The 21,633-nt window shown below is 43.4% G+C and overlaps 17 non-coding genes across 17 annotated transcripts; all 17 read right to left on the reverse strand.

Moving 5' to 3' along the window:
* Positions 1-236: 236 nt before the first annotated feature.
* LOC141280123 (U5 spliceosomal RNA) lies at positions 237-352 on the reverse strand. Its single transcript, XR_012334916.1, has one exon. It is a non-coding gene; the product is annotated as a U5 spliceosomal RNA (small nuclear RNA).
* A 995-nt stretch (positions 353-1,347) lies between these two features.
* On the reverse strand, positions 1,348-1,419 carry trnag-ucc (transfer RNA glycine (anticodon UCC)). The gene has a single exon. It is a non-coding gene; the product is annotated as a tRNA-Gly (tRNA).
* A 1,090-nt stretch (positions 1,420-2,509) lies between these two features.
* On the reverse strand, positions 2,510-2,625 carry LOC141280124 (U5 spliceosomal RNA). Its single transcript, XR_012334917.1, has one exon. It is a non-coding gene; the product is annotated as a U5 spliceosomal RNA (small nuclear RNA).
* A 995-nt stretch (positions 2,626-3,620) lies between these two features.
* Positions 3,621-3,692, reverse strand: trnag-ucc (transfer RNA glycine (anticodon UCC)). The gene has a single exon. It is a non-coding gene; the product is annotated as a tRNA-Gly (tRNA).
* Positions 3,693-4,782: 1,090 nt separating this feature from the next.
* Positions 4,783-4,898, reverse strand: LOC141280125 (U5 spliceosomal RNA). The gene has a single exon (XR_012334918.1). It is a non-coding gene; the product is annotated as a U5 spliceosomal RNA (small nuclear RNA).
* Positions 4,899-5,893: 995 nt separating this feature from the next.
* trnag-ucc (transfer RNA glycine (anticodon UCC)) lies at positions 5,894-5,965 on the reverse strand. The gene has a single exon. It is a non-coding gene; the product is annotated as a tRNA-Gly (tRNA).
* A 1,090-nt stretch (positions 5,966-7,055) lies between these two features.
* LOC141280126 (U5 spliceosomal RNA) lies at positions 7,056-7,171 on the reverse strand. Its single transcript, XR_012334919.1, has one exon. It is a non-coding gene; the product is annotated as a U5 spliceosomal RNA (small nuclear RNA).
* A 995-nt stretch (positions 7,172-8,166) lies between these two features.
* On the reverse strand, positions 8,167-8,238 carry trnag-ucc (transfer RNA glycine (anticodon UCC)). The gene has a single exon. It is a non-coding gene; the product is annotated as a tRNA-Gly (tRNA).
* Positions 8,239-9,328: 1,090 nt separating this feature from the next.
* On the reverse strand, positions 9,329-9,444 carry LOC141280127 (U5 spliceosomal RNA). Its single transcript, XR_012334920.1, has one exon. It is a non-coding gene; the product is annotated as a U5 spliceosomal RNA (small nuclear RNA).
* A 995-nt stretch (positions 9,445-10,439) lies between these two features.
* On the reverse strand, positions 10,440-10,511 carry trnag-ucc (transfer RNA glycine (anticodon UCC)). Its single transcript has one exon. It is a non-coding gene; the product is annotated as a tRNA-Gly (tRNA).
* A 1,090-nt stretch (positions 10,512-11,601) lies between these two features.
* Positions 11,602-11,717, reverse strand: LOC141280128 (U5 spliceosomal RNA). The gene has a single exon (XR_012334921.1). It is a non-coding gene; the product is annotated as a U5 spliceosomal RNA (small nuclear RNA).
* Positions 11,718-12,712: 995 nt separating this feature from the next.
* trnag-ucc (transfer RNA glycine (anticodon UCC)) lies at positions 12,713-12,784 on the reverse strand. Its single transcript has one exon. It is a non-coding gene; the product is annotated as a tRNA-Gly (tRNA).
* A 1,090-nt stretch (positions 12,785-13,874) lies between these two features.
* LOC141280129 (U5 spliceosomal RNA) lies at positions 13,875-13,990 on the reverse strand. The gene has a single exon (XR_012334922.1). It is a non-coding gene; the product is annotated as a U5 spliceosomal RNA (small nuclear RNA).
* Positions 13,991-16,147: 2,157 nt separating this feature from the next.
* Positions 16,148-16,263, reverse strand: LOC141280130 (U5 spliceosomal RNA). Its single transcript, XR_012334923.1, has one exon. It is a non-coding gene; the product is annotated as a U5 spliceosomal RNA (small nuclear RNA).
* Positions 16,264-18,420: 2,157 nt separating this feature from the next.
* Positions 18,421-18,536, reverse strand: LOC141280131 (U5 spliceosomal RNA). Its single transcript, XR_012334924.1, has one exon. It is a non-coding gene; the product is annotated as a U5 spliceosomal RNA (small nuclear RNA).
* Positions 18,537-19,531: 995 nt separating this feature from the next.
* Positions 19,532-19,603, reverse strand: trnag-ucc (transfer RNA glycine (anticodon UCC)). Its single transcript has one exon. It is a non-coding gene; the product is annotated as a tRNA-Gly (tRNA).
* Positions 19,604-20,693: 1,090 nt separating this feature from the next.
* On the reverse strand, positions 20,694-20,809 carry LOC141280132 (U5 spliceosomal RNA). The gene has a single exon (XR_012334925.1). It is a non-coding gene; the product is annotated as a U5 spliceosomal RNA (small nuclear RNA).
* Between the last annotated feature and the right edge of the window lie 824 nt (positions 20,810-21,633).

The raw sequence follows: 21,633 nt of genomic DNA on the forward strand, positions 1-21,633 counted from the left end.
AGTGGTGAACCATCGGATTTTCGAAACGGTCATGACATCATGAAGCCTCGTTTGCTAAAATCACGTGACTTGAAACCGGTTTGAAACACTCTCCGAAGCAATTGATTGGAAAGAAAAGATTCCCAAAGGTTTCTAAGCCTCATGAAGCAGTGCTTCGAAAGCGAGCATCACTACTAAACTCATCACGACAAACACAAGCATAACGAAAGACTTTCTGCAATTGACCAAAGTTACGCAGCTCTGCTCTGAGCAGAGCACCCAAAAATACAATAAACTCACAACGGTCCCCCTCCACGGAAATCTTTAGTAAAAGGCGAAAGATTTATGCGTAGTTGAAGGAAAACTTGAGTTATGCCCAACAACCCTTGACCCAGTGTGCTCCGTGTGCCACACCATAATGTCCAAAAAGGGTAATTTCTGGTTCAGGATCCACCCAGACCCTTCCACCTGGGAGGAGCAAAAGAGGTAGAAATACCTTCCTGTGAAAAAAAGACACAGGCACAGGCTACTAACATGTCACAGTGTGATCTTTTGATGAGAGGATTTGGGGAATTAAACTCTGTGCACAGAGGATGCACAGGTTACCTCCAATCTCCATCCCGTTAGGTTTTCAAATCTCAAATAACCAAAATAATAAAAGCCACCCCAAAAAACAGTAGAGGAATTATCTTCCAAGCCAGGGGAATCTTCATCAATTTCCATAGCCTCTAGAAAAAAGGAAAGAAAGGGCCCCAACAGAAGAACAAGGTCTAAGACCTTCAGCTTAATAGATCATTTTCACTTCAAAAATTCTTTTTGGGGTTATGATAGCTGGTGTTAGGGCAGGGTGTAGTTTAGGGTTAATTTATTTCAGGTAAATAGTAAAAAAGCAAGGGGAGGGGTTGGGTTAAGGTTCAGAATGGGGCAGGGCTGTCTTTTAAAAGACCTATCTAGGGGGGTTACTGATTTTGGGGTAAGGATGGTGGTTGGCTGGGGCAGTAGAAGGGAATGTTTTTTAAAAAAGAAGGTAAAGAAACTTTTTAAAATATAAACAAACACACAAAATAAACAAAAAACGTGGGGAAAAAAACAGGAAGGCTGTCCTCACAAATGGGGAGTACGTGTGTTATAAGCTGCGGTCTGGGTTGACGACTCGGCTCGACGACCCAGTTCGGGCCTCAGATCCTCGTTAGTATAGTGGACAGTATCTCCGCCCGTCACGCGGAAGACCGGGGTTCGATTCCCCGACGGGGAGAACTACTTTTCGTTTGACTTCTCAAACAACTTGCACGAGCCACCTTTAAGCATCATAATCGGCTTAAGATCTGCGCTGCTCTCATTCTCACGACTGGGTCGAGCAAAAAGCTGTGCGTTGGCCGGGAATCGAACCCGGGTCAACTGCTTGGAAGGCAGCTATGCTCACCACTATACCACCAACGCAGGCAGGCGGGTATTGCTCAACAAGACTTGTGAATGTCCTCAACCAACTGTTGTTTCAGATCTGCACTGAATTGATCACGGATTCAGTCGATTCCCTTTCATGCCTCCTGCTGTTGTCTCTAACTTGATTACACAGAAGCCAAGGAGTACTCTTTCAAAGGGGATGTTGCCCGGCGTGACGCCCATGAAATCCTCGTTAGTATAGTGGACAGTATCTCCGCCTGTCACGCGGAAGACCGGGGTTCGATTCCCCGACGGGGAGGTTTACTTTGTCTCAGGACTGCCAAATGAAACGCAAGACATACGGCACGAGCTGAAATCTGCTGTGCCGTCCCTATGTTGGATTTACCCGGCGCCTTTGTTTAAAGCCACTGAACACCAGTGATGGGAGAAACCAAGATTTCCGAAGCTTCGAATCAGTTGAACCAATTGCTTCGAAAATTGATTCAGTTTTTCGAAGCGTTCGAAACACCACACTCGCTGGCGACACCTGCTGGTCAAAATAGTGTAAAAGCAGATCTGTCCAAACGTTTGACACTTTATTTTACAAAATAATAGCAAGATTTGTATTAAAATATGTTTAAAAAACTTATTTGACTTTATTATGACATAATTTAAAGTGTATTATATGTTTTTTTGTTTTATTTAGGGCAAACAAATCGTTAAAACTATCTCCCCTTTTAATTATGCACGTTTTTGTCATTAAATCTGTCTATAAAAAAGAGTAAACAAAATGGTAGTGTTATTAGTCAGAAGGATGCATGTTTTATGAACTTGCATCATAAAACTGACCCGAGTTCACCTACCCATATTAGACACTGGTCATTTGTGACCAACTCCCCCTAGTGGTGAACCATCGGATTTTCGAAACGTTTCGAAACGGTCATGACATAATGAAGCCTCGTTTGCTAAAATCACGTGACTTGAAACCGGTTTGAAACACTCTCCGAACCAATTGATTGGAAAGAAAAGATTCCCAAAGGTTTCTAAGCCTCATGAAGCAGTGCTTCGAAAGCGAGCATCACTACTAAACTCATCACGACAAACACAAGCATAACGAAAGACTTTCTGCAATTGACCAAAGTTACGCAGCTCTGCTCTGAGCAGAGCACCCAAAAATACAATAAACTCACAACGGTCCCCCTCCACGGAAATCTTTAGTAAAAGGCGAAAGATTTATGCGTAGTTGAAGGAAAACTTGAGTTATGCCCAACAACCCTTGACCCAGTGTGCTCCGTGTGCCACACCATAATGTCCAAAAAGGGTAATTTCTGGTTCAGGATCCACCCAGACCCTTCCACCTGGGAGGAGCAAAAGAGGTAGAAATACCTTCCTGTGAAAAAAAGACACAGGCACAGGCTACTAACATGTCACAGTGTGATCTTTTGATGAGAGGATTTGGGGAATGAAACTCTGTGCACAGAGGATGCACAGGTTACCTCCAATCTCCATCCCGTTAGGTTTTCAAATCTCAAATAACCAAAATAATAAAAGCCACCCCAAAAAACAGTAGAGGAATTTTCTTCCAAGCCAGGGGAATCTTCATCAATTTCCATAGCCTCTAGAAAAAAGGAAAGAAAGGGCCCCAACAGAAGAACAAGGTCTAAGACCTTCAGCTTAATAGATCATTTTCACTTCAAAAATTCTTTTTGGGGTTATGATAGCTGGTGTTAGGGCAGGGTGTAGTTTAGGGTTAATTTATTTCAGGTAAATAGTAAAAAAGCAAGGGGAGGGGTTGGGTTAAGGTTCAGAATGGGGCAGGGCTGTCTTTTAAAAGACCTATCTAGGGGGGTTACTGATTTTGGGGTAAGGATGGTGGTTGGCTGGGGCAGTAGAAGGGAATGTTTTTTAAAAAAGAAGGTAAAGAAACTTTTTAAAATATAAACAAACACACAAAATAAACAAAAAACGTGGGGAAAAAAACAGGAAGGCTGTCCTCACAAATGGGGAGTACGTGTGTTATAAGCTGCGGTCTGGGTTGACGACTCGGCTCGACGACCCAGTTCGGGCGTCAGATCCTCGTTAGTATAGTGGACAGTATCTCCGCCTGTCACGCGGAAGACCGGGGTTCGATTCCCCGACGGGGAGAGCTACTTTTCGTTTGACTTCTCAAACAACTTGCACGAGCCACCTTTAAGCATCATAATCGGCTTAAGATCTGCGCTGCTCTCATTCTCACGACTGGGTCGAGCAAAAAGCTGTGCGTTGGCCGGGAATCGAACCCGGGTCAACTGCTTGGAAGGCAGCTATGCTCACCACTATACCACCAACGCAGGCAGGCGGGTATTGCTCAACAAGACTTGTGAATGTCCTCAACCAACTGTTGTTTCAGATCTGCACTGAATTGATCACGGATTCAGTCGATTCCCTTTCATGCCTCCTGCTGTTGTCTCTAACTTGATTACACAGAAGCCAAGGAGTACTCTTTCAAAGGGGATGTTGCCCGGCGTGACGCCCATGAAATCCTCGTTAGTATAGTGGACGGTATCTCCGCCTGTCACGCGGAAGACCGGGGTTCGATTCCCCGACGGGGAGGTTTACTTTGTCTCAGAACTGCCAAATGAAACGCAAGACATACGGCACGAGCTGAAATCTGCTGTGCCGTCCCTATGTTGGATTTACCCGGCGCCTTTGTTTAAAGCCACTGAACACCAGTGATGGGAGAAACCAAGATTTCCGAAGCTTCGAATCAGTTGAACCAATTGCTTCGAAAATTGATTCAGTTTTTCGAAGCGTTCGAAACACCACACTCGCTGGCGACACCTGCTGGTCAAAATAGTGTAAAAGCAGATCTGTCCAAACGTTTGACACTTTATTTTACAAAATAATAGCAAGATTTGTATTAAAATATGTTTAAAAAACTTATTTGACTTAATTATGACATAATTTAAAGTGTATTATATGTTTTTTTGTTTTATTTAGGGCAAACAAATCGTTAAAACTATCTCCCCTTTTAATTATGCACGTTTTTGTCATTAAATCTGTCTATAAAAAAGAGTAAACAAAATGGTAGTGTTATTAGTCAGAAGGATGCATGTTTTATGAACTTGCATCATAAAACTGACCCGAGTTCACCTACCCATATTAGACACTGGTCATTTGTGACCAACTCCCCCTAGTGGTGAACCATCGGATTTTCGAAACGTTTCGAAACGGTCATGACATAATGAAGCCTCGTTTGCTAAAATCACGTGACTTGAAACCGGTTTGAAACACTCTCCGAACCAATTGATTGGAAAGAAAAGATTCCCAAAGGTTTCTAAGCCTCATGAAGCAGTGCTTCGAAAGCGAGCATCACTACTAAACTCATCACGACAAACACAAGCATAACGAAAGACTTTCTGCAATTGACCAAAGTTACGCAGCTCTGCTCTGAGCAGAGCACCCAAAAATACAATAAACTCACAACGGTCCCCCTCCACGGAAATCTTTAGTAAAAGGCGAAAGATTTATGCGTAGTTGAAGGAAAACTTGAGTTATGCCCAACAACCCTTGACCCAGTGTGCTCCGTGTGCCACACCATAATGTCCAAAAAGGGTAATTTCTGGTTCAGGATCCACCCAGACCCTTCCACCTGGGAGGAGCAAAAGAGGTAGAAATACCTTCCTGTGAAAAAAAGACACAGGCACAGGCTACTAACATGTCACAGTGTGATCTTTTGATGAGAGGATTTGGGGAATGAAACTCTGTGCACAGAGGATGCACAGGTTACCTCCAATCTCCATCCCGTTAGGTTTTCAAATCTCAAATAACCAAAATAATAAAAGCCACCCCAAAAAACAGTAGAGGAATTTTCTTCCAAGCCAGGGGAATCTTCATCAATTTCCATAGCCTCTAGAAAAAAGGAAAGAAAGGGCCCCAACAGAAGAACAAGGTCTAAGACCTTCAGCTTAATAGATCATTTTCACTTCAAAAATTCTTTTTGGGGTTATGATAGCTGGTGTTAGGGCAGGGTGTAGTTTAGGGTTAATTTATTTCAGGTAAATAGTAAAAAAGCAAGGGGAGGGGTTGGGTTAAGGTTCAGAATGGGGCAGGGCTGTCTTTTAAAAGACCTATCTAGGGGGGTTACTGATTTTGGGGTAAGGATGGTGGTTGGCTGGGGCAGTAGAAGGGAATGTTTTTTAAAAAAGAAGGTAAAGAAACTTTTTAAAATATAAACAAACACACAAAATAAACAAAAAACGTGGGGAAAAAAACAGGAAGGCTGTCCTCACAAATGGGGAGTACGTGTGTTATAAGCTGCGGTCTGGGTTGACGACTCGGCTCGACGACCCAGTTCGGGCGTCAGATCCTCGTTAGTATAGTGGACAGTATCTCCGCCTGTCACGCGGAAGACCGGGGTTCGATTCCCCGACGGGGAGAGCTACTTTTCGTTTGACTTCTCAAACAACTTGCACGAGCCACCTTTAAGCATCATAATCGGCTTAAGATCTGCGCTGCTCTCATTCTCACGACTGGGTCGAGCAAAAAGCTGTGCGTTGGCCGGGAATCGAACCCGGGTCAACTGCTTGGAAGGCAGCTATGCTCACCACTATACCACCAACGCAGGCAGGCGGGTATTGCTCAACAAGACTTGTGAATGTCCTCAACCAACTGTTGTTTCAGATCTGCACTGAATTGATCACGGATTCAGTCGATTCCCTTTCATGCCTCCTGCTGTTGTCTCTAACTTGATTACACAGAAGCCAAGGAGTACTCTTTCAAAGGGGATGTTGCCCGGCGTGACGCCCATGAAATCCTCGTTAGTATAGTGGACAGTATCTCCGCCTGTCACGCGGAAGACCGGGGTTCGATTCCCCGACGGGGAGGTTTACTTTGTCTCAGGACTGCCAAATGAAACGCAAGACATACGGCACGAGCTGAAATCTGCTGTGCCGTCCCTATGTTGGATTTACCCGGCGCCTTTGTTTAAAGCCACTGAACACCAGTGATGGGAGAAACCAAGATTTCCGAAGCTTCGAATCAGTTGAACCAATTGCTTCGAAAATTGATTCAGTTTTTCGAAGCGTTCGAAACACCACACTCGCTGGCGACACCTGCTGGTCAAAATAGTGTAAAAGCAGATCTGTCCAAACGTTTGACACTTTATTTTACAAAATAATAGCAAGATTTGTATTAAAATATGTTTAAAAAACTTATTTGACTTAATTATGACATAATTTAAAGTGTATTATATGTTTTTTTGTTTTATTTAGGGCAAACAAATCGTTAAAACTATCTCCCCTTTTAATTATGCACGTTTTTGTCATTAAATCTGTCTATAAAAAAGAGTAAACAAAATGGTAGTGTTATTAGTCAGAAGGATGCATGTTTTATGAACTTGCATCATAAAACTGACCCGAGTTCACCTACCCATATTAGACACTGGTCATTTGTGACCAACTCCCCCTAGTGGTGAACCATCGGATTTTCGAAACGTTTCGAAACGGTCATGACATAATGAAGCCTCGTTTGCTAAAATCACGTGACTTGAAACCGGTTTGAAACACTCTCCGAACCAATTGATTGGAAAGAAAAGATTCCCAAAGGTTTCTAAGCCTCATGAAGCAGTGCTTCGAAAGCGAGCATCACTACTAAACTCATCACGACAAACACAAGCATAACGAAAGACTTTCTGCAATTGACCAAAGTTACGCAGCTCTGCTCTGAGCAGAGCACCCAAAAATACAATAAACTCACAACGGTCCCCCTCCACGGAAATCTTTAGTAAAAGGCGAAAGATTTATGCGTAGTTGAAGGAAAACTTGAGTTATGCCCAACAACCCTTGACCCAGTGTGCTCCGTGTGCCACACCATAATGTCCAAAAAGGGTAATTTCTGGTTCAGGATCCACCCAGACCCTTCCACCTGGGAGGAGCAAAAGAGGTAGAAATACCTTCCTGTGAAAAAAAGACACAGGCACAGGCTACTAACATGTCACAGTGTGATCTTTTGATGAGAGGATTTGGGGAATGAAACTCTGTGCACAGAGGATGCACAGGTTACCTCCAATCTCCATCCCGTTAGGTTTTCAAATCTCAAATAACCAAAATAATAAAAGCCACCCCAAAAAACAGTAGAGGAATTTTCTTCCAAGCCAGGGGAATCTTCATCAATTTCCATAGCCTCTAGAAAAAAGGAAAGAAAGGGCCCCAACAGAAGAACAAGGTCTAAGACCTTCAGCTTAATAGATCATTTTCACTTCAAAAATTCTTTTTGGGGTTATGATAGCTGGTGTTAGGGCAGGGTGTAGTTTAGGGTTAATTTATTTCAGGTAAATAGTAAAAAAGCAAGGGGAGGGGTTGGGTTAAGGTTCAGAATGGGGCAGGGCTGTCTTTTAAAAGACCTATCTAGGGGGGTTACTGATTTTGGGGTAAGGATGGTGGTTGGCTGGGGCAGTAGAAGGGAATGTTTTTTAAAAAAGAAGGTAAAGAAACTTTTTAAAATATAAACAAACACACAAAATAAACAAAAAACGTGGGGAAAAAAACAGGAAGGCTGTCCTCACAAATGGGGAGTACGTGTGTTATAAACTGCGGTCTGGGTTGACGACTCGGCTCGACGACCCAGTTCGGGCGTCAGATCCTCGTTAGTATAGTGGACAGTATCTCCGCCTGTCACGCGGAAGACCGGGGTTCGATTCCCCGACGGGGAGAGCTACTTTTCGTTTGACTTCTCAAACAACTTGCACGAGCCACCTTTAAGCATCATAATCGGCTTAAGATCTGCGCTGCTCTCATTCTCACGACTGGGTCGAGCAAAAAGCTGTGCGTTGGCCGGGAATCGAACCCGGGTCAACTGCTTGGAAGGCAGCTATGCTCACCACTATACCACCAACGCAGGCAGGCGGGTATTGCTCAACAAGACTTGTGAATGTCCTCAACCAACTGTTGTTTCAGATCTGCACTGAATTGATCACGGATTCAGTCGATTCCCTTTCATGCCTCCTGCTGTTGTCTCTAACTTGATTACACAGAAGCCAAGGAGTACTCTTTCAAAGGGGATGTTGCCCGGCGTGACGCCCATGAAATCCTCGTTAGTATAGTGGACAGTATCTCCGCCTGTCACGCGGAAGACCGGGGTTCGATTCCCCGACGGGGAGGTTTACTTTGTCTCAGGACTGCCAAATGAAACGCAAGACATACGGCACGAGCTGAAATCTGCTGTGCCGTCCCTATGTTGGATTTACCCGGCGCCTTTGTTTAAAGCCACTGAACACCAGTGATGGGAGAAACCAAGATTTCCGAAGCTTCGAATCAGTTGAACCAATTGCTTCGAAAATTGATTCAGTTTTTCGAAGCGTTCGAAACACCACACTCGCTGGCGACACCTGCTGGTCAAAATAGTGTAAAAGCAGATCTGTCCAAACGTTTGACACTTTATTTTACAAAATAATAGCAAGATTTGTATTAAAATATGTTTAAAAAACTTATTTGACTTAATTATGACATAATTTAAAGTGTATTATATGTTTTTTTGTTTTATTTAGGGCAAACAAATCGTTAAAACTATCTCCCCTTTTAATTATGCACGTTTTTGTCATTAAATCTGTCTATAAAAAAGAGTAAACAAAATGGTAGTGTTATTAGTCAGAAGGATGCATGTTTTATGAACTTGCATCATAAAACTGACCCGAGTTCACCTACCCATATTAGACACTGGTCATTTGTGACCAACTCCCCCTAGTGGTGAACCATCGGATTTTCGAAACGTTTCGAAACGGTCATGACATAATGAAGCCTCGTTTGCTAAAATCACGTGACTTGAAACCGGTTTGAAACACTCTCCGAACCAATTGATTGGAAAGAAAAGATTCCCAAAGGTTTCTAAGCCTCATGAAGCAGTGCTTCGAAAGCGAGCATCACTACTAAACTCATCACGACAAACACAAGCATAACGAAAGACTTTCTGCAATTGACCAAAGTTACGCAGCTCTGCTCTGAGCAGAGCACCCAAAAATACAATAAACTCACAACGGTCCCCCTCCACGGAAATCTTTAGTAAAAGGCGAAAGATTTATGCGTAGTTGAAGGAAAACTTGAGTTATGCCCAACAACCCTTGACCCAGTGTGCTCCGTGTGCCACACCATAATGTCCAAAAAGGGTAATTTCTGGTTCAGGATCCACCCAGACCCTTCCACCTGGGAGGAGCAAAAGAGGTAGAAATACCTTCCTGTGAAAAAAAGACACAGGCACAGGCTACTAACATGTCACAGTGTGATCTTTTGATGAGAGGATTTGGGGAATGAAACTCTGTGCACAGAGGATGCACAGGTTACCTCCAATCTCCATCCCGTTAGGTTTTCAAATCTCAAATAACCAAAATAATAAAAGCCACCCCAAAAAACAGTAGAGGAATTTTCTTCCAAGCCAGGGGAATCTTCATCAATTTCCATAGCCTCTAGAAAAAAGGAAAGAAAGGGCCCCAACAGAAGAACAAGGTCTAAGACCTTCAGCTTAATAGATCATTTTCACTTCAAAAATTCTTTTTGGGGTTATGATAGCTGGTGTTAGGGCAGGGTGTAGTTTAGGGTTAATTTATTTCAGGTAAATAGTAAAAAAGCAAGGGGAGGGGTTGGGTTAAGGTTCAGAATGGGGCAGGGCTGTCTTTTAAAAGACCTATCTAGGGGGGTTACTGATTTTGGGGTAAGGATGGTGGTTGGCTGGGGCAGTAGAAGGGAATGTTTTTTAAAAAAGAAGGTAAAGAAACTTTTTAAAATATAAACAAACACACAAAATAAACAAAAAACGTGGGGAAAAAAACAGGAAGGCTGTCCTCACAAATGGGGAGTACGTGTGTTATAAGCTGCGGTCTGGGTTGACGACTCGGCTCGACGACCCAGTTCGGGCGTCAGATCCTCGTTAGTATAGTGGACAGTATCTCCGCCTGTCACGCGGAAGACCGGGGTTCGATTCCCCGACGGGGAGAGCTACTTTTCGTTTGACTTCTCAAACAACTTGCACGAGGCACCTTTAAGCATCATAATCGGCTTAAGATCTGCGCTGCTCTCATTCTCACGACTGGGTCGAGCAAAAAGCTGTGCGTTGGCCGGGAATCGAACCCGGGTCAACTGCTTGGAAGGCAGCTATGCTCACCACTATACCACCAACGCAGGCAGGCGGGTATTGCTCAACAAGACTTGTGAATGTCCTCAACCAACTGTTGTTTCAGATCTGCACTGAATTGATCACGGATTCAGTCGATTCCCTTTCATGCCTCCTGCTGTTGTCTCTAACTTGATTACACAGAAGCCAAGGAGTACTCTTTCAAAGGGGATGTTGCCCGGCGTGACGCCCATGAAATCCTCGTTAGTATAGTGGACAGTATCTCCGCCTGTCACGCGGAAGACCGGGGTTCGATTCCCCGACGGGGAGGTTTACTTTGTCTCAGGACTGCCAAATGAAACGCAAGACATACGGCACGAGCTGAAATCTGCTGTGCCGTCCCTATGTTGGATTTACCCGGCGCCTTTGTTTAAAGCCACTGAACACCAGTGATGGGAGAAACCAAGATTTCCGAAGCTTCGAATCAGTTGAACCAATTGCTTCGAAAATTTATTCAGTTTTTCGAAGCGTTCGAAACACCACACTCGCTGGCGACACCTGCTGGTCAAAATAGTGTAAAAGCAGATCTGTCCAAACGTTTGACACTTTATTTTACAAAATAATAGCAAGATTTGTATTAAAATATGTTTAAAAAACTTATTTGACTTAATTATGACATAATTTAAAGTGTATTATATGTTTTTTTGTTTTATTTAGGGCAAACAAATCGTTAAAACTATCTCCCCTTTTAATTATGCACGTTTTTGTCATTAAATCTGTCTATAAAAAAGAGTAAACAAAATGGTAGTGTTATTAGTCAGAAGGATGCATGTTTTATGAACTTGCATCATAAAACTGACCCGAGTTCACCTACCCATATTAGACACTGGTCATTTGTGACCAACTCCCCCTAGTGGTGAACCTTCGGATTTTCGAAACGTTTCGAAACGGTCATGACATAATGAAGCCTCGTTTGCTAAAATCACGTGACTTGAAACCGGTTTGAAACACTCTCCGAACCAATTGATTGGAAAGAAAAGATTCCCAAAGGTTTCTAAGCCTCATGAAGCAGTGCTTCGAAAGCGAGCATCACTACTAAACTCATCACGACAAACACAAGCATAACGAAAGACTTTCTGCAATTGACCAAAGTTACGCAGCTCTGCTCTGAGCAGAGCACCCAAAAATACAATAAACTCACAACGGTCCCCCTCCACGGAAATCTTTAGTAAAAGGCGAAAGATTTATGCGTAGTTGAAGGAAAACTTGAGTTATGCCCAACAACCCTTGACCCAGTGTGCTCCGTGTGCCACACCATAATGTCCAAAAAGGGTAATTTCTGGTTCAGGATCCACCCAGACCCTTCCACCTGGGAGGAGCAAAAGAGGTAGAAATACCTTCCTGTGAAAAAAAGACACAGGCACAGGCTACTAACATGTCACAGTGTGATCTTTTGATGAGAGGATTTGGGGAATGAAACTCTGTGCACAGAGGATGCACAGGTTACCTCCAATCTCCATCCCGTTAGGTTTTCAAATCTCAAATAACCAAAATAATAAAAGCCACCCCAAAAAACAGTAGAGGAATTTTCTTCCAAGCCAGGGGAATCTTCATCAATTTCCATAGCCTCTAGAAAAAAGGAAAGAAAGGGCCCCAACAGAAGAACAAGGTCTAAGACCTTCAGCTTAATAGATCATTTTCACTTCAAAAATTCTTTTTGGGGTTATGATAGCTGGTGTTAGGGCAGGGTGTAGTTTAGGGTTAATTTATTTCAGGTAAATAGTAAAAAAGCAAGGGGAGGGGTTGGGTTAAGGTTCAGAATGGGGCAGGGCTGTCTTTTAAAAGACCTATCTAGGGGGGTTACTGATTTTGGGGTAAGGATGGTGGTTGGCTGGGGCAGTAGAAGGGAATGTTTTTTAAAAAAGAAGGTAAAGAAACTTTTTAAAATATAAACAAACACACAAAATAAACAAAAAACGTGGGGAAAAAAACAGGAAGGCTGTCCTCACAAATGGGGAGTACGTGTGTTATAAGCTGCGGTCTGGGTTGACGACTCGGCTCGACGACCCAGTTCGGGCGTCAGATCCTCGTTAGTATAGTGGACAGTATCTCCGCCTGTCACGCGGAAGACCGGGGTTCGATTCCCCGACGGGGAGAGCTACTTTTCGTTTGACTTCTCAAACAACTTGCACGAGCCACCTTTAAGCATCATAATCGGCTTAAGATCTGCGCTGCTCTCATTCTCACGACTGGGTCGAGCAAAAAGCTGTGCGTTGGCCGGGAATCGAACCCGGGTCAACTGCTTGGAAGGCAGCTATGCTCACCACTATACCACCAACGCAGGCAGGCGGGTATTGCTCAACAAGACTTGTGAATGTCCTCAACCAACTGTTGTTTCAGATCTGCACTGAATTGATCACGGATTCAGTCGATTCCCTTTCATGCCTCCTGCTGTTGTCTCTAACTTGATTACACAGAAGCCAAGGAGTACTCTTTCAAAGGGGATGTTGCCCGGCGTGACGCCCATGAAATCCTCGTTAGTATAGTGGACAGTATCTCCGCCTGTCACGCGGAAGACCGGGGTTCGATTCCCCGACGGGGAGGTTTACTTTGTCTCAGGACTGCCAAATGAAACGCAAGACATACGGCACGAGCTGAAATCTGCTGTGCCGTCCCTATGTTGGATTTACCCGGCGCCTTTGTTTAAAGCCACTGAACACCAGTGATGGGAGAAACCAAGATTTCCGAAGCTTCGAATCAGTTGAACCAATTGCTTCGAAAATTGATTCAGTTTTTCGAAGCGTTCGAAACACCACACTCGCTGGCGACACCTGCTGGTCAAAATAGTGTAAAAGCAGATCTGTCCAAACGTTTGACACTTTATTTTACAAAATAATAGCAAGATTTGTATTAAAATATGTTTAAAAAACTTATTTGACTTAATTATGACATAATTTAAAGTGTATTATATGTTTTTTTGTTTTATTTAGGGCAAACAAATCGTTAAAACTATCTCCCCTTTTAATTATGCACGTTTTTGTCATTAAATCTGTCTATAAAAAAGAGTAAACAAAATGGTAGTGTTATTAGTCAGAAGGATGCATGTTTTATGAACTTGCATCATAAAACTGACCCGAGTTCACCTACCCATATTAGACACTGGTCATTTGTGACCAACTCCCCCTAGTGGTGAACCATCGGATTTTCGAAACGTTTCGAAACGGTCATGACATAATGAAGCCTCGTTTGCTAAAATCACGTGACTTGAAACCGGTTTGAAACACTCTCCGAACCAATTGATTGGAAAGAAAAGATTCCCAAAGGTTTCTAAGCCTCATGAAGCAGTGCTTCGAAAGCGAGCATCACTACTAAACTCATCACGACAAACACAAGCATAACGAAAGACTTTCTGCAATTGACCAAAGTTACGCAGCTCTGCTCTGAGCAGAGCACCCAAAAATACAATAAACTCACAACGGTCCCCCTCCACGGAAATCTTTAGTAAAAGGCGAAAGATTTATGCGTAGTTGAAGGAAAACTTGAGTTATGCCCAACAACCCTTGACCCAGTGTGCTCCGTGTGCCACACCATAATGTCCAAAAAGGGTAATTTCTGGTTCAGGATCCACCCAGACCCTTCCACCTGGGAGGAGCAAAAGAGGTAGAAATACCTTCCTGTGAAAAAAAGACACAGGCACAGGCTACTAACATGTCACAGTGTGATCTTTTGATGAGAGGATTTGGGGAATGAAACTCTGTGCACAGAGGATGCACAGGTTACCTCCAATCTCCATCCCGTTAGGTTTTCAAATCTCAAATAACCAAAATAATAAAAGCCACCCCAAAAAACAGTAGAGGAATTTTCTTCCAAGCCAGGGGAATCTTCATCAATTTCCATAGCCTCTAGAAAAAAGGAAAGAAAGGGCCCCAACAGAAGAACAAGGTCTAAGACCTTCAGCTTAATAGATCATTTTCACTTCAAAAATTCTTTTTGGGGTTATGATAGCTGGTGTTAGGGCAGGGTGTAGTTTAGGGTTAATTTATTTCAGGTAAATAGTAAGAAAGCAAGGGGAGGGGTTGGGTTAAGGTTCAGAATGGGGCAGGGCTGTCTTTTAAAAGACCTATCTAGGGGGGTTACTGATTTTGGGGTAAGGATGGTGGTTGGCTGGGGCAGTAGAAGGGAATGTTTTTTAAAAAAGAAGGTAAAGAAACTTTTTAAAATATAAACAAACACACAAAATAAACAAAAAACGTGGGGAAAAAAACAGGAAGGCTGTCCTCACAAATGGGGAGTACGTGTGTTATAAGCTGCGGTCTGGGTTGACGACTCGGCTCGACGACCCAGTTCGGGCGTCAGATCCTCGTTAGTATAGTGGACAGTATCTCCGCCTGTCACGCGGAAGACCGGGGTTCGATTCCCCGACGGGGAGAACTACTTTTCGTTTGACTTCTCAAACAACTTGCACGAGCCACCTTTAAGCATCATAATCGGCTTAAGATCTGCGCTGCTCTCATTCTCACGACTGGGTCGAGCAAAAAGCTGTGCGTTGGCCGGGAATCGAACCGGGGTCAACTGCTTGGAAGGCAGCTATGCTCACCACTATACCACCAACGCAGGCAGGCGGGTATTGCTCAACAAGACTTGTGAATGTCCTCAACCAACTGTTGTTTCAGATCTGCACTGAATTGATCACGGATTCAGTCGATTCCCTTTCATGCCTCCTGCTGTTGTCTCTAACTTGATTACACAGAAGCCAAGGAGTACTCTTTCAAAGGGGATGTTGCCCGGCGTGACGCCCATGAAATCCTCGTTAGTATAGTGGACAGTATCTCCGCCTGTCACGCGGAAGACCGGGGTTCGATTCCCCGACGGGGAGGTTTACTTTGTCTCAGGACTGCCAAATGAAACGCAAGACATACGGCACGAGCTGAAATCTGCTGTGCCGTCCCTATGTTGGATTTACCCGGCGCCTTTGTTTAAAGCCACTGAACACCAGTGATGGGAGAAACCAAGATTTCCGAAGCTTCGAATCAGTTGAACCAATTGCTTCGAGAATTGATTCAGTTTTTCGAAGCGTTCGAAACACCACACTCGCTGGCGACACCTGCTGGTCAAAATAGTGTAAAAGCAGATCTGTCCAAACGTTTGACACTTTATTTTACAAAATAATAGCAAGATTTGTATTAAAATATGTTTAAAAAACTTATTTGACTTAATTATGACATAATTTAAAGTGTATTATATGTTTTTTTGTTTTATTTAGGGCAAACAAATCGTTAAAACTATCTCCCCTTTTAATTATGCACGTTTTTGTCATTAAATCTGTCTATAAAAAAGAGTAAACAAAATGGTAGTGTTATTAGTCAGAAGGATGCATGTTTTATGAACTTGCATCATAAAACTGACCCGAGTTCACCTACCCATATTAGACACTGGTCATTTGTGACCAACTCCCCCTAGTGGTGAACCATCGGATTTTCGAAACGTTTCGAAACGGTCATGACATAATGAAGCCTCGTTTGCTAAAATCACGTGACTTGAAACCGGTTTGAAACACTCTCCGAACCAATTGATTGGAAAGAAAAGATTCCCAAAGGTTTCTAAGCCTCATGAAGCAGTGCTTCGAAAGCGAGCATCACTACTAAACTCATCACGACAAACACAAGCATAACGAAAGACTTTCTGCAATTGACCAAAGTTACGCAGCTCTGCTCTGAGCAGAGCACCCAAAAATACAATAAACTCACAACGGTCCCCCTCCACGGAAATCTTTAGTAAAAGGCGAAAGATTTATGCGTAGTTGAAGGAAAACTTGAGTTATGCCCAACAACCCTTGACCCAGTGTGCTCCGTGTGCCACACCATAATGTCCAAAAAGGGTAATTTCTGGTTCAGGATCCACCCAGACCCTTCCACCTGGGAGGAGCAAAAGAGGTAGAAATACCTTCCTGTGAAAAAAAGACACAGGCACAGGCTACTAACATGTCACAGTGTGATCTTTTGATGAGAGGATTTGGGGAATGAAACTCTGTGCACAGAGGATGCACAGGTTACCTCCAATCTCCATCCCGTTAGGTTTTCAAATCTCAAATAACCAAAATAATAAAAGCCACCCCAAAAAACAGTAGAGGAATTTTCTTCCAAGCCAGGGGAATCTTCATCAATTTCCATAGCCTCTAGAAAAAAGGAAAGAAAGGGCCCCAACAGAAGAACAAGGTCTAAGACCTTCAGCTTAATAGATCATTTTCACTTCAAAAATTCTTTTTGGGGTTATGATAGCTGGTGTTAGGGCAGGGTGTAGTTTAGGGTTAATTTATTTCAGGTAAATAGTAAAAAAGCAAGGGGAGGGGTTGGGTTAAGGTTCAGAATGGGGCAGGGCTGTCTTTTAAAAGACCTATCTAGGGGGGTTACTGATTTTGGGGTAAGGATGGTGGTTGGCTGGGGCAGTAGAAGGGAATGTTTTTTAAAAAAGAAGGTAAAGAAACTTTTTAAAATATAAACAAACACACAAAATAAACAAAAAACGTGGGGAAAAAAACAGGAAGGCTGTCCTCACAAATGGGGAGTACGTGTGTTATAAGCTGCGGTCTGGGTTGACGACTCGGCTCGACGACCCAGTTCGGGCGTCAGATCCTCGTTAGTATAGTGGACAGTATCTCCGCCTGTCACGCGGAAGACCGGGGTTCGATTCCCCGACGGGGAGAGCTACTTTTCGTTTGACTTCTCAAACAACTTGCACGAGCCACCTTTAAGCATCATAATCGGCTTAAGATCTGCGCTGCTCTCATTCTCACGACTGGGTCGAGCAAAAAGCTGTGCGTTGGCCGGGAATCGAACCCGGGTCAACTGCTTGGAAGCCAGCTATGCTCACCACTATACCACCAACGCAGGCAGGCGGGTATTGCTCAACAAGACTTGTGAATGTCCTCAACCAACTGTTGTTTCAGATCTGCACTGAATTGATCACGGATTCAGTCGATTCCCTTTCATGCCTCCTGCTGTTGTCTCTAACTTGATTACACAGAAGCCAAGGAGTACTCTTTCAAAGGGGATGTTGCCCGGCGTGACGCCCATGAAATCCTCGTTAGTATAGTGGACAGTATCTCCGCCTGTCACGCGGAAGACCGGGGTTCGATTCCCCGACGGGGAGGTTTACTTTGTCTCAGGACTGCCAAATGAAACGCAAGACATACGGCACGAGCTGAAATCTGCTGTGCCGTCCCTATGTTGGATTTACCCGGCGCCTTTGTTTAAAGCCACTGAACACCAGTGATGGGAGAAACCAAGATTTCCGAAGCTTCGAATCAGTTGAACCAATTGCTTCGAAAATTGATTCAGTTTTTCGAAGCGTTCGAAACACCACACTCGCTGGCGACACCTGCTGGTCAAAATAGTGTAAAAGCAGATCTGTCCAAACGTTTGACACTTTATTTTACAAAATAATAGCAAGATTTGTATTAAAATATGTTTAAAAAACTTATTTGACTTAATTATGACATAATTTAAAGTGTATTATATGTTTTTTTGTTTTATTTAGGGCAAACAAATCGTTAAAACTATCTCCCCTTTTAATTATGCACGTTTTTGTCATTAAATCTGTCTATAAAAAAGAGTAAACAAAATGGTAGTGTTATTAGTCAGAAGGATGCATGTTTTATGAACTTGCATCATAAAACTGACCCGAGTTCACCTACCCATATTAGACACTGGTCATTTGTGACCAACTCCCCCTAGTGGTGAACCATCGGATTTTCGAAACGTTTCGAAACGGTCATGACATAATGAAGCCTCGTTTGCTAAAATCACGTGACTTGAAACCGGTTTGAAACACTCTCCGAACCAATTGATTGGAAAGAAAAGATTCCCAAAGGTTTCTAAGCCTCATGAAGCAGTGCTTCGAAAGCGAGCATCACTACTAAACTCATCACGACAAACACAAGCATAACGAAAGACTTTCTGCAATTGACCAAAGTTACGCAGCTCTGCTCTGAGCAGAGCACCCAAAAATACAATAAACTCACAACGGTCCCCCTCCACGGAAATCTTTAGTAAAAGGCGAAAGATTTATGCGTAGTTGAAGGAAAACTTGAGTTATGCCCAACAACCCTTGACCCAGTGTGCTCCGTGTGCCACACCATAATGTCCAAAAAGGGTAATTTCTGGTTCAGGATCCACCCAGACCCTTCCACCTGGGAGGAGCAAAAGAGGTAGAAATACCTTCCTGTGAAAAAAAGACACAGGCACAGGCTACTAACATGTCACAGTGTGATCTTTTGATGAGAGGATTTGGGGAATGAAACTCTGTGCACAGAGGATGCACAGGTTACCTCCAATCTCCATCCCGTTAGGTTTTCAAATCTCAAATAACCAAAATAATAAAAGCCACCCCAAAAAACAGTAGAGGAATTTTCTTCCAAGCCAGGGGAATCTTCATCAATTTCCATAGCCTCTAGAAAAAAGGAAAGAAAGGGCCCCAACAGAAGAACAAGGTCTAAGACCTTCAGCTTAATAGATCATTTTCACTTCAAAAATTCTTTTTGGGGTTATGATAGCTGGTGTTAGGGCAGGGTGTAGTTTAGGGTTAATTTATTTCAGGTAAATAGTAAAAAAGCAAGGGGAGGGGTTGGGTTAAGGTTCAGAATGGGGCAGGGCTGTCTTTTAAAAGACCTATCTAGGGGGGTTACTGATTTTGGGGTAAGGATGGTGGTTGGCTGGGGCAGTAGAAGGGAATGTTTTTTAAAAAAGAAGGTAAAGAAACTTTTTAAAATATAAACAAACACACAAAATAAACAAAAAACGTGGGGAAAAAAACAGGAAGGCTGTCCTCACAAATGGGGAGTACGTGTGTTATAAGCTGCGGTCTGGGTTGACGACTCGGCTCGACGACCCAGTTCGGGCCTCAGATCCTCGTTAGTATAGTGGACAGTATCTCCGCCCGTCACGCGGAAGACCGGGGTTCGATTCCCCGACGGGGAGAACTACTTTTCGTTTGACTTCTCAAACAACTTGCACGAGCCACCTTTAAGCATCATAATCGGCTTAAGATCTGCGCTGCTCTCATTCTCACGACTGGGTCGAGCAAAAAGCTGTGCGTTGGCCGGGAATCGAACCCGGGTCAACTGCTTGGAAGGCAGCTATGCTCACCACTATACCACCAACGCAGGCAGGCGGGTATTGCTCAACAAGACTTGTGAATGTCCTCAACCAACTGTTGTTTCAGATCTGCACTGAATTGATCACGGATTCAGTCGATTCCCTTTCATGCCTCCTGCTGTTGTCTCTAACTTGATTACACAGAAGCCAAGGAGTACTCTTTCAAAGGGGATGTTGCCCGGCGTGACGCCCATGAAATCCTCGTTAGTATAGTGGACAGTATCTCCGCCTGTCACGCGGAAGACCGGGGTTCGATTCCCCGACGGGGAGGTTTACTTTGTCTCAGGACTGCCAAATGAAACGCAAGACATACGGCACGAGCTGAAATCTGCTGTGCCGTCCCTATGTTGGATTTACCCGGCGCCTTTGTTTAAAGCCACTGAACACCAGTGATGGGAGAAACCAAGATTTCCGAAGCTTCGAATCAGTTGAACCAATTGCTTCGAAAATTGATTCAGTTTTTCGAAGCGTTCGAAACACCACACTCGCTGGCGACACCTGCTGGTCAAAATAGTGTAAAAGCAGATCTGTCCAAACGTTTGACACTTTATTTTACAAAATAATAGCAAGATTTGTATTAAAATATGTTTAAAAAACTTATTTGACTGTATTATGACATAATTTAAAGTGTATTATATGTTTTTTTGTTTTATTTAGGGCAAACAAATCGTTAAAACTATCTCCCCTTTTAATTATGCACGTTTTTGTCATTAAATCTGTCTATAAAAAAGAGTAAACAAAATGGTAGTGTTATTAGTCAGAAGGATGCATGTTTTATGAACTTGCATCATAAAACTGACCCGAGTTCACCTACCCATATTAGACACTGGTCATTTGTGACCAACTCCCCCTAGTGGTGAACCATCGGATTTTCGAAACGTTTCGAAACGGTCATGACATAATGAAGCCTCGTTTGCTAAAATCACGTGACTTGAAACCGGTTTGAAACACTCTCCGAACCAATTGATTGGAAAGAAAAGATTCCCAAAGGTTTCTAAGCCTCATGAAGCAGTGCTTCGAAAGCGAGCATCACTACTAAACTCATCACGACAAACACAAGCATAACGAAAGACTTTCTGCAATTGACCAAAGTTACGCAGCTCTGCTCTGAGCAGAGCACCCAAAAATACAATAAACTCACAACGGTCCCCCTCCACGGAAATCTTTAGTAAAAGGCGAAAGATTTATGCGTAGTTGAAGGAAAACTTGAGTTATGCCCAACAACCCTTGACCCAGTGTGCTCCGTGTGCCACACCATAATGTCCAAAAAGGGTAATTTCTGGTTCAGGATCCACCCAGACCCTTCCACCTGGGAGGAGCAAAAGAGGTAGAAATACCTTCCTGTGAAAAAAAGACACAGGCACAGGCTACTAACATGTCACAGTGTGATCTTTTGATGAGAGGATTTGGGGAATGAAACTCTGTGCACAGAGGATGCACAGGTTACCTCCAATCTCCATCCCGTTAGGTTTTCAAATCTCAAATAACCAAAATAATAAAAGCCACCCCAAAAAACAGTAGAGGAATTTTCTTCCAAGCCAGGGGAATCTTCATCAATTTCCATAGCCTCTAGAAAAAAGGAAAGAAAGGGCCCCAACAGAAGAACAAGGTCTAAGACCTTCAGCTTAATAGATCATTTTCACTTCAAAAATTCTTTTTGGGGTTATGATAGCTGGTGTTAGGGCAGGGTGTAGTTTAGGGTTAATTTATTTCAGGTAAATAGTAAAAAAGCAAGGGGAGGGGTTGGGTTAAGGTTCAGAATGGGGCAGGGCTGTCTTTTAAAAGACCTATCTAGGGGGGTTACTGATTTTGGGGTAAGGATGGTGGTTGGCTGGGGCAGTAGAAGGGAATGTTTTTTAAAAAAGAAGGTAAAGAAACTTTTTAAAATATAAACAAACACACAAAATAAACAAAAAACGTGGGGAAAAAAACAGGAAGGCTGTCCTCACACATGGGGAGTACGTGTGTTATAAGCTGCGGTCTGGGTTGACGACTCGGCTCGACGACCCAGTTCGGGCGTCAGATCCTCGTTAGTATA

The sequence above is a fragment of the Paramisgurnus dabryanus genome, chromosome 13 (assembly GCF_030506205.2).
Source record: "Paramisgurnus dabryanus chromosome 13, PD_genome_1.1, whole genome shotgun sequence".
NCBI classification, from domain to species: Eukaryota; Metazoa; Chordata; class Actinopteri; order Cypriniformes; family Cobitidae; genus Paramisgurnus; species Paramisgurnus dabryanus.